The sequence below is a fragment of the Rhipicephalus microplus genome, unplaced genomic scaffold (assembly GCF_043290135.1).
Source record: "Rhipicephalus microplus isolate Deutch F79 unplaced genomic scaffold, USDA_Rmic scaffold_12, whole genome shotgun sequence".
In the NCBI taxonomy this organism is placed as follows: domain Eukaryota; kingdom Metazoa; phylum Arthropoda; class Arachnida; order Ixodida; family Ixodidae; genus Rhipicephalus; species Rhipicephalus microplus.
This window is the reverse complement of record NW_027464585.1, coordinates 8,476,240-8,488,394: the sequence shown is the minus strand read 5'-3', so window position 1 is coordinate 8,488,394 and position 12,155 is coordinate 8,476,240.

The window sequence follows — 12,155 nt, the reverse complement described above, 5'->3', positions numbered from 1 at the left end:
CACCATGAGAACTTATCTTCAAAGCTATCAGCCCAAAGAAAAAGAAGCGCCGCACCACCACCGGGTGTGCTCGAAACTCCAACCTTTCGGTTAACAGCCGATCGCGCTAGCTGATTGCGCCACGGAGACAGTCGTGCTCTACTCTCACCACCATCAGAACATATCTTCAAAGCTATCAGACCAAAGAAAAAAAAGCGCCGCACCACCACCGGGTGGGCTCGAAACTCCAACTTTTCGGTTAACAGCCGATCGCTCCAGCCAACTGCGCCACGGAGACAGTCGTGCTCTACTCTCACCACCATCAGAACATATCTTCAAAGCTGTCAGCCTAAAGAAAAAAAGCGCCGCACCACCACCGGGTGGGCTCGAAACTCCAACATTTCGGTTAACAGCCGATCGCGCTAGCCAATTGCGGCACGGAGACAGTCCTCTCCACTCTCACCACCATCAGAACTTATCTTTAAAGCTATCAGCCCAAAGAAAAAAAGCGCCGCACCACCACCGAGTGGGCTCGAACCTCCAACTTTTCAGTTAACAACCGATCGCGCTTGCCAATTGCGCCACGGGGATAGTCCTGCTCCACTCTCACCACCATCAGAACATATCTTCAAAGCTAAACGCCCAAAGAAAAAAAAGCGCCGCACCACCAACAGGTGGGCTTGAACCTCCAGCCTTTCAGTTAACAGCCGATCGCGCTAGCCAATTGCGCCACGGAGACAGTCGTGCTCCACTCTCACTACCGTCAGAACATTTCTCCAATGCTATCAGCGCAAAGAAAAAAAAACGACACACCGTCCCCGGGTGGGCTCAAACCTCCAACCTTTTGGTTAACAGCTAATCACGCTAGCCATTTGCGCCACGGAGATAGTCCTGCTAAACTCTCACTACCATCAGAACATTCCTTCAGAGCTATCAGCCAAAACAAAAAAAAGCGCCGCACCACCACCGGGTGAGCTCGAAACTCCAACCTTTTGGTTAACAGCCGATCGCTCTAGCCAATTGCGCCACGGAGACTGTCCTGCTCCACTCTCACCACCATCAGAACATATTTTCAAAGCTATTAGCGCAAAGAAAAAAGCAACACACCACTCCCGGGAGGGTTCGAAACTCCAAGTTTTTGATGAACAGCCGAACGTGCTACCCAATTGCGCCACGGAGACAGTCGTGCTCCACTCTCACCACCGTCAGAACATATCTTCAAAGTTATCAGCCCAAAGAAAAAAAAGCGCCGCACCACCACCAGGTGGGCTCGAACCTCCCATTTTTCGGTTAACAGCTGATCGCGCTGGCCAATTGCTCCACAGAGACAGTCCTGCTCAACACTCACCACCATCAGAACATATCTTCAAAGCTATCAGCCCAAACAAAAAAAGCGCTGCACCACCACCGGGTGGGCTCGAACCTCCATACTTTCGGGTAACAGCCGATCGCGCTAGCCAATTGCGCCACGGAGACTCTCACCACCATCAGAACATATCTTCAAAGCTATCAGCACAAAGAAAAAAGCAACACACCACTCCCGGCAGGGCTCGTAACTCCAACCTTTCGGTTAACAGCCGATCGCGCTAGCCAATTGCGCCACGGAGACAGTCCTGCTCCACTCTCACCACCATCAGAACATATCTTCAAAGCTATCAGCCCAAAGAAAAAAAAGCGCCGCACCAACACCGGGTGGGCTCGAACCTCCAACCTTTCGGGTTAACAGCCGGTCGCGCTAGCCATTTGCGCCACGGAGACAGTCGTGCTCCACACTCACCACCATCAGAACATATCTTCAAAGCTATCAGCGCAAAGAAAAAAGCAACACACCACTCACGGGATGGCTCGAAATTCCAAACTTTTGACTAACAGACGATCGCGCTAGCCAATTGCGCCACGGAGACAGTCGTGCTCCACTCTCGCCACCATCAGAACATATCTTCAAAGCTATCAGCGCAAAGAAAAAAGCAACACACCACTCCCGGGAGGGTTCGAACCTCCAACTTTTCGGTTAACAGCCGATCGCGCTAGCCAATTCTTCCACGGAGACAGTCCTGCTCGACTCTCACCTCCATCAGAACATATCTTCAAAGCTATCAGCCCAAAGAAAAAAAAGCGCCGCACCACCACCGGGTGGGCTCGAACCTCCAACTTTTCGGTTTACAGCCGATCGCGCTAGCCATTTGCGTCACGGAGACAGTCGTGCTCCACTCTTACCACCGTCAGAACATTTCTTCAGAGCTATCAGCCCAAAGAAAAAAGCAACACACCACTCCCGGGAGGGCTCGAAACTCCAACATTTTGTCTAACAGCCGATCACGCTAGCCAATCGCGCCAGGGAGACAGTCCTGCTCCACTCTCATCACCATCAGAACGTATCTTCAAAGCTATCAGCCTAAAGAAAAAAAAGCGCCGCCCCACCACCAGGTGGGCTCGAACCTCCAACCTTTCAGTTAACTTCCGATCGCGCTAGCCAATTGCGCCATAGAGACAGTCGTGCTCCACTCTCACCACCATCAGAACATATCTTCAAAGTTATCAGCCCAAAGAAAAAAAAGCGCCGCACCACCACCAGGTGGGCTCGAACCTCCCATTTTTCGGTTAACAGCTGATCGCGCTGGCCAATTGCTCCACAGAGACAGTCCTGCTCAACACTCACCACCATCAGAACATATCTTCAAAGCTATCAGCCCAAACAAAAAAAGCGCTGCACCACCACCGGGTGGGCTCGAACCTCCATACTTTCGGGTAACAGCCGATCGCGCTAGCCAATTGCGCCACGGAGACTCTCACCACCATCAGAACATATCTTCAAAGCTATCAGCACAAAGAAAAAAGCAACACACCACTCCCGGCAGGGCTCGTAACTCCAACCTTTCGGTTAACAGCCGATCGCGCTAGCCAATTGCGCCACGGAGACAGTCCTGCTCCACTCTCACCACCATCAGAACATATCTTCAAAGCTATCAGCCCAAAGAAAAAAAAGCGCCGCACCAACACCGGGTGGGCTCGAACCTCCAACCTTTCGGGTTAACAGCCGGTCGCGCTAGCCATTTGCGCCACGGAGACAGTCGTGCTCCACACTCACCACCATCAGAACATATCTTCAAAGCTATCAGCGCAAAGAAAAAAGCAACACACCACTCACGGGATGGCTCGAAATTCCAAACTTTTGACTAACAGACGATCGCGCTAGCCAATTGCGCCACGGAGACAGTCGTGCTCCACTCTCGCCACCATCAGAACATATCTTCAAAGCTATCAGCGCAAAGAAAAAAGCAACACACCACTCCCGGGAGGGTTCGAACCTCCAACTTTTCGGTTAACAGCCGATCGCGCTAGCCAATTCTTCCACGGAGACAGTCCTGCTCGACTCTCACCTCCATCAGAACATATCTTCAAAGCTATCAGCCCAAAGAAAAAAAAGCGCCGCACCACCACCGGGTGGGCTCGAACCTCCAACTTTTCGGTTTACAGCCGATCGCGCTAGCCATTTGCGTCACGGAGACAGTCGTGCTCCACTCTTACCACCGTCAGAACATTTCTTCAGAGCTATCAGCCCAAAGAAAAAAGCAACACACCACTCCCGGGAGGGCTCGAAACTCCAACATTTTGTCTAACAGCCGATCACGCTAGCCAATCGCGCCAGGGAGACAGTCCTGCTCCACTCTCATCACCATCAGAACGTATCTTCAAAGCTATCAGCCTAAAGAAAAAAAAGCGCCGCCCCACCACCAGGTGGGCTCGAACCTCCAACCTTTCAGTTAACTTCCGATCGCGCTAGCCAATTGCGCCATAGAGACAGTCGTGCTCCACTCTCACCACCATCAGAACATATCTTCAAAGCTATCAACGCAAAGAAAAAGGCAACACACCACTCCCGGGAGGGCTCGAACCTCCAACCGTTTGGTTAATAGCCGATCGCGCTAGCCAATTGCGCCACGGAGACAGTCCTGCTCCACTCTCACCACCATCAGAACATATCTTCAAAGCTTTCAGCCCGAAGAAAAAAAGCAACACACCACTCCCTAGGGGCTCGAAACTTCAAACTTTCGGTAACAGCCGAACGTGCTATCCAACTGCGCCACGGAGACAGTCTTGCTCTAATCTCACCACCGTCAGAACATTTCTCCAAAGCTATCAGCCCAAAGAAAAAGTAAGCTCCGCACCACCACCGGGTGGGCTCAAAACCTCCAACCTTTCGGTTAACAGCCGATCGCGCTAGCCAATTGCGCCACGGAGACAGCCCTGCTCCACTCTCACCACCATGAGAACTTATCTTCAAAGCTATCAGCCCAAAGAAAAAGAAGCGCCGCACCACCACCGGGTGTGCTCGAACCTCCAACCTTTCGGTTAACAGCCGATCGCGCTAGCTGATTGCGCCACGGAGACAGTCGTGCTCCACTCTCACCACCATCAGAACATATATTCAAAGGTATCAGCGCAAAGAAAAAAGCAACACACCAATCCCGGGAGGGCTCGAAACTCCAACATTTTGTCTAACAGCCGATCACGCTAGCCAATTGCGCCACGGAGACAGTCCTGCTCCACTCTCATCACCATCAGACCATATCTTCAAAGCTATCAGCCTAAAGAAAAAAAAGCGCCGCCCCACCACCAGGTGGGCTCGAACCTCCAACCTTTCAGTTAACAGCCGATCGCGCTAGCCAATTGCGCCACGGAGACAGTCGTGCTCCACTCTCACCACCATCAGAACATATCTTCAAAGCTATCAGCGCAAAGAAAAAGGCAACACACCACTCCCGGGAGGGCTCGAACCTCCAACCTTTCGGTTAACAACCGATCGCGCTAGGCAATTGCGCCACGGAGACAGTCCTGCTCCACTCTCACAACCATCAGAACATATCTTCAAAGCTTTCAGCCCGAAGAAAAAAAAGCAACACACCACTCCCGGGGGGGCTCGAAACTTCAAATTTTCGGTTAACAGCCGAACGTTCTATCCAACTGCGCCACGGAGACAGTCTTGCTCCAATCTCACCACCGTCAGAACATTTCTCCAAAGCTATCAGCGCAAAGAAAAAGAAGCGCCGCACCACCACCGGGTGGGCTCGAAACTCCAACTTTTCGGTTAACAGCCGATCGCTCCAGCCAACTGCGCCACGGAGACAGTCGTGCTCTACTCTCACCACCATCAGAACATATCTTCAAAGCTATCAGCCTAAAGAAAAAAAGCGCCGCACCACCACCGGGTGGGCTCGAAACTCCAACATTTCGGTTAACAGCCGATCGCGCTAGCCAATTGCGGCACGGAGACAGTCCTCTCCACTCTCACCACCATCAGAACTTATCTTTAAAGCTATCAGCCCAAAGAAAAAAAGCGCCGCACCACCACCGAGTGGGCTCGAACCTCCAACTTTTCAGTTAACAACCGATCGCGCTTGCCAATTGCGCCACGGGGATAGTCCTGCTCCACTCTCACCACCATCAGAACATATCTTCAAAGCTAAACGCCCAAAGAAAAAAAAGCGCCGCACCACCAACAGGTGGGCTTGAACCTCCAGCCTTTCAGTTAACAGCCGATCGCGCTAGCCAATTGCGCCACGGAGACAGTCGTGCTCCACTCTCACTACCGTCAGAACATTTCTCCAATGCTATCAGCGCAAAGAAAAAAAAACGACACACCGTCCCCGGGTGGGCTCAAACCTCCAACCTTTTGGTTAACAGCTAATCACGCTAGCCATTTGCGCCACGGAGATAGTCCTGCTCCACTCTCACTACCATCAGAACATTCCTTCAGAGCTATCAGCCAAAACAAAAAAAAAGCGCCGCACCACCACCGGGTGAGCTCGGAACTCCAACCTTTTGGTTAACAGCCGATCGCGCTAGCCAATTGCGCCACGGAGACTGTCCTGCTCCACTCTCACCACCATCAGAACATATCTTCAAAGCTATTAGCGCAAAGAAAAAAGCAACACACCACCACCAGGTGGGCTCGAACCTCCCATTTTTCGGTTACCAGCTGATCGCGCTGGCCGATTGCTCCACAGAGACAGTCCTGCTCAACACTCACCACCATCAGAACATATCTTCAAAGCTATCAGCCCAAACAAAAAAAGCGCCGCCCCACCACCAGGTGGGCTCGAACCTCCAACCTTTCAGTTAACAGCCGATCGCGCTAGCCAATTGCGCCACGGAGACAGTCGTGCTCCACTCTCACCACCATCAGAACATATCTTCAAAGCTATCAGTGCAAAGAAAAAGGCAACACACCACTCCCGGGAGGGCTCGAACCTCCAACCTTTCGGTTAACAACCGATCGCGCTAGGCAATTGCGCCACGGAGACAGTCCTGCTCCACTCTCACCACCATCAGAACATATCTTCAAAGCTTTCAGTCCGAAGAAAAAAAAGCTCCGCACCACCACCGGGTGGGCTCAAAACCTCCAACCTTTCGGTTAACAGCCGATCGCGCTAGCCAATTGCGCCACGGAGACAGCCCTGCTCCACTCTCACCACCATGAGAACTTATCTTCAAAGCTATCAGCCCAAAGAAAAAGAAGCGCCGCACCACCACCGGGTGTGCTCGAAACTCCAACCTTTCGGTTAACAGCCGATCGCGCTAGCTGATTGCGCCACGGAGACAGTCGTGCTCTACTCTCACCACCATCAGAACATATCTTCAAAGCTATCAGACCAAAGAAAAAAAAGCGCCGCACCACCACCGGGTGGGCTCGAAACTCCAACTTTTCGGTTAACAGCCGATCGCTCCAGCCAACTGCGCCACGGAGACAGTCGTGCTCTACTCTCACCACCATCAGAACATATCTTCAAAGCTGTCAGCCTAAAGAAAAAAAGCGCCGCACCACCACCGGGTGGGCTCGAAACTCCAACATTTCGGTTAACAGCCGATCGCGCTAGCCAATTGCGGCACGGAGACAGTCCTCTCCACTCTCACCACCATCAGAACTTATCTTTAAAGCTATCAGCCCAAAGAAAAAAAGCGCCGCACCACCACCGAGTGGGCTCGAACCTCCAACTTTTCAGTTAACAACCGATCGCGCTTGCCAATTGCGCCACGGGGATAGTCCTGCTCCACTCTCACCACCATCAGAACATATCTTCAAAGCTAAACGCCCAAAGAAAAAAAAGCGCCGCACCACCAACAGGTGGGCTTGAACCTCCAGCCTTTCAGTTAACAGCCGATCGCGCTAGCCAATTGCGCCACGGAGACAGTCGTGCTCCACTCTCACTACCGTCAGAACATTTCTCCAATGCTATCAGCGCAAAGAAAAAAAACGACACACCGTCCCCGGGTGGGCTCAAACCTCCAACCTTTTGGTTAACAGCTAATCACGCTAGCCATTTGCGCCACGGAGATAGTCCTGCTAAACTCTCACTACCATCAGAACATTCCTTCAGAGCTATCAGCCAAAACAAAAAAAAGCGCCGCACCACCACCGGGTGAGCTCGAAACTCCAACCTTTTGGTTAACAGCCGATCGCTCTAGCCAATTGCGCCACGGAGACTGTCCTGCTCCACTCTCACCACCATCAGAACATATTTTCAAAGCTATTAGCGCAAAGAAAAAAGCAACACACCACTCCCGGGAGGGTTCGAAACTCCAAGTTTTTGATGAACAGCCGAACGTGCTACCCAATTGCGCAACGGAGACAGTCGTGCTCCACTCTCACCACCGTCAGAACATATCTTCAAAGTTATCAGCCCAAAGAAAAAAAAGCGCCGCACCACCACCAGGTGGGCTCGAACCTCCCATTTTTCGGTTAACAGCTGATCGCGCTGGCCAATTGCTCCACAGAGACAGTCCTGCTCAACACTCACCACCATCAGAACATATCTTCAAAGCTATCAGCCCAAACAAAAAAAGCGCTGCACCACCACCGGGTGGGCTCGAACCTCCATACTTTCAGTTAACTTCCGATCGCGCTAGCCAATTGCGCCATAGAGACAGTCGTGCTCCACTCTCACCACCATCAGAACATATCTTCAAAGCTATCAACGCAAAGAAAAAGGCAACACACCACTCCCGGGAGGGCTCGAACCTCCAACCGTTTGGTTAATAGCCGATCGCGCTAGCCAATTGCGCCACGGAGACAGTCCTGCTCCACTCTCACCACCATCAGAACATATCTTCAAAGCTTTCAGCCCGAAGAAAAAAAGCAACACACCACTCCCTAGGGGCTCGAAACTTCAAACTTTCGGTAACAGCCGAACGTGCTATCCAACTGCGCCACGGAGACAGTCTTGCTCTAATCTCACCACCGTCAGAACATTTCTCCAAAGCTATCAGCCCAAAGAAAAAGTAAGCTCCGCACCACCACCGGGTGGGCTCAAAACCTCCAACCTTTCGGTTAACAGCCGATCGCGCTAGCCAATTGCGCCACGGAGACAGCCCTGCTCCACTCTCACCACCATGAGAACTTATCTTCAAAGCTATCAGCCCAAAGAAAAAGAAGCGCCGCACCACCACCGGGTGTGCTCGAACCTCCAACCTTTCGGTTAACAGCCGATCGCGCTAGCTGATTGCGCCACGGAGACAGTCGTGCTCCACTCTCACCACCATCAGAACATATATTCAAAGGTATCAGCGCAAAGAAAAAAGCAACACACCAATCCCGGGAGGGCTCGAAACTCCAACATTTTGTCTAACAGCCGATCACGCTAGCCAATTGCGCCACGGAGACAGTCCTGCTCCACTCTCATCACCATCAGACCATATCTTCAAAGCTATCAGCCTAAAGAAAAAAAAGCGCCGCCCCACCACCAGGTGGGCTCGAACCTCCAACCTTTCAGTTAACAGCCGATCGCGCTAGCCAATTGCGCCACGGAGACAGTCGTGCTCCACTCTCACCACCATCAGAACATATCTTCAAAGCTATCAGCGCAAAGAAAAAGGCAACACACCACTCCCGGGAGGGCTCGAACCTCCAACCTTTCGGTTAACAACCGATCGCGCTAGGCAATTGCGCCACGGAGACAGTCCTGCTCCACTCTCACAACCATCAGAACATATCTTCAAAGCTTTCAGCCCGAAGAAAAAAAAGCAACACACCACTCCCGGGGGGGCTCGAAACTTCAAATTTTCGGTTAACAGCCGAACGTTCTATCCAACTGCGCCACGGAGACAGTCTTGCTCCAATCTCACCACCGTCAGAACATTTCTCCAAAGCTATCAGCGCAAAGAAAAAGAAGCGCCGCACCACCACCGGGTGGGCTCGAAACTCCAACTTTTCGGTTAACAGCCGATCGCTCCAGCCAACTGCGCCACGGAGACAGTAGTGCTCTACTCTCACCACCATCAGAACATATCTTCAAAGCTATCAGCCTAAAGAAAAAAAGCGCCGCACCACCACCGGGTGGGCTCGAAACTCCAACATTTCGGTTAACAGCCGATCGCGCTAGCCAATTGCGGCACGGAGACAGTCCTCTCCACTCTCACCACCATCAGAACTTATCTTTAAAGCTATCAGCCCAAAGAAAAAAAGCGCCGCACCACCACCGAGTGGGCTCGAACCTCCAACTTTTCAGTTAACAACCGATCGCGCTTGCCAATTGCGCCACGGGGATAGTCCTGCTCCACTCTCACCACCATCAGAACATATCTTCAAAGCTAAACGCCCAAAGAAAAAAAAGCGCCGCACCACCAACAGGTGGGCTTGAACCTCCAGCCTTTCAGTTAACAGCCGATCGCGCTAGCCAATTGCGCCACGGAGACAGTCGTGCTCCACTCTCACTACCGTCAGAACATTTCTCCAATGCTATCAGCGCAAAGAAAAAAAAACGACACACCGTCCCCGGGTGGGCTCAAACCTCCAACCTTTTGGTTAACAGCTAATCACGCTAGCCATTTGCGCCACGGAGATAGTCCTGCTCCACTCTCACTACCATCAGAACATTCCTTCAGAGCTATCAGCCAAAACAAAAAAAAAGCGCCGCACCACCACCGGGTGAGCTCGGAACTCCAACCTTTTGGTTAACAGCCGATCGCGCTAGCCAATTGCGCCACGGAGACTGTCCTGCTCCACTCTCACCACCATCAGAACATATCTTCAAAGCTATTAGCGCAAAGAAAAAAGCAACACACCACCACCAGGTGGGCTCGAACCTCCCATTTTTCGGTTACCAGCTGATCGCGCTGGCCGATTGCTCCACAGAGACAGTCCTGCTCAACACTCACCACCATCAGAACATATCTTCAAAGCTATCAGCCCAAACAAAAAAAGCACCGCCCCACCACCAGGTGGGCTCGAACCTCCAACCTTTCAGTTAACAGCCGATCGCGCTAGCCAATTGCGCCACGGAGACAGTCGTGCTCCACTCTCACCACCATCAGAACATATCTTCAAAGCTATCAGTGCAAAGAAAAAGGCAACACACCACTCCCGGGAGGGCTCGAACCTCCAACCTTTCGGTTAACAACCGATCGCGCTAGGCAATTGCGCCACGGAGACAGTCCTGCTCCACTCTCACCACCATCAGAACATATCTTCAAAGCTTTCAGTCCGAAGAAAAAAAAGCTCCGCACCACCACCGGGTGGGCTCAAAACCTCCAACCTTTCGGTTAACAGCCGATCGCGCTAGCCAATTGCGCCACGGAGACAGCCCTGCTCCACTCTCACCACCATGAGAACTTATCTTCAAAGCTATCAGCCCAAAGAAAAAGAAGCGCCGCACCACCACCGGGTGTGCTCGAAACTCCAACCTTTCTGTTAACAGCCGATCGCGCTAGCTGATTGCGCCACGGAGACAGTCGTGCTCTACTCTCACCACCATCAGAACATATCTTCAAAGCTATCAGACCAAAGAAAAAAAAGCGCCGCACCACCACCGGGTGGGCTCGAAACTCCAACTTTTCGGTTAACAGCCGATCGCTCCAGCCAACTGCGCCACGGAGACAGTCGTGCTCTACTCTCACCACCATCAGAACATATCTTCAAAGCTGTCAGCCTAAAGAAAAAAAGCGCCGCACCACCACCGGGTGGGCTCGAAACTCCAACATTTCGGTTAACAGCCGATCGCGCTAGCCAATTGCGGCACGGAGACAGTCCTCTCCACTCTCACCACCATCAGAACTTATCTTTAAAGCTATCAGCCCAAAGAAAAAAAGCGCCGCACCACCACCGAGTGGGCTCGAACCTCCAACTTTTCAGTTAACAACCGATCGCGCTTGCCAATTGCGCCACGGGGATAGTCCTGCTCCACTCTCACCACCATCAGAACATATCTTCAAAGCTAAACGCCCAAAGAAAAAAAAGCGCCGCACCACCAACAGGTGGGCTTGAACCTCCAGCCTTTCAGTTAACAGCCGATCGCGCTAGCCAATTGCGCCACGGAGACAGTCGTGCTCCACTCTCACTACCGTCAGAACATTTCTCCAATGCTATCAGCGCAAAGAAAAAAAAACGACACACCGTCCCCGGGTGGGCTCAAACCTCCAACCTTTTGGTTAACAGCTAATCACGCTAGCCATTTGCGCCACGGAGATAGTCCTGCTAAACTCTCACTACCATCAGAACATTCCTTCAGAGCTATCAGCCAAAACAAAAAAAAGCGCCGCACCACCACCGGGTGAGCTCGAAACTCCAACCTTTTGGTTAACAGCCGATCGCTCTAGCCAATTGCGCCACGGAGACTGTCCTGCTCCACTCTCACCACCATCAGAACATATTTTCAAAGCTATTAGCGCAAAGAAAAAAGCAACACACCACTCCCGGGAGGGTTCGAAACTCCAAGTTTTTGATGAACAGCCGAACGTGCTACCCAATTGCGCAACGGAGACAGTCGTGCTCCACTCTCACCACCGTCAGAACATATCTTCAAAGTTATCAGCCCAAAGAAAAAAAAGCGCCGCACCACCACCAGGTGGGCTCGAACCTCCCATTTTTCGGTTAACAGCTGATCGCGCTGGCCAATTGCTCCACAGAGACAGTCCTGCTCAACACTCACCACCATCAGAACATATCTTCAAAGCTATCAGCTCAAACAAAAAAAGCGCTGCACCACCACCGGGTGGGCTCGAACCTCCATACTTTCGGGTAACAGCCGATCGCGCTAGCCAATTGCGCCACGGAGACTCTCACCACCATCAGAACATATCTTCAAAGCTATCAGCACAAAGAAAAAAGCAACACACCACTCCCGGCAGGGCTCGTAACTCCAACCTTTCGGTTAACAGCCGATCGCGCTAGCCAATTGCGC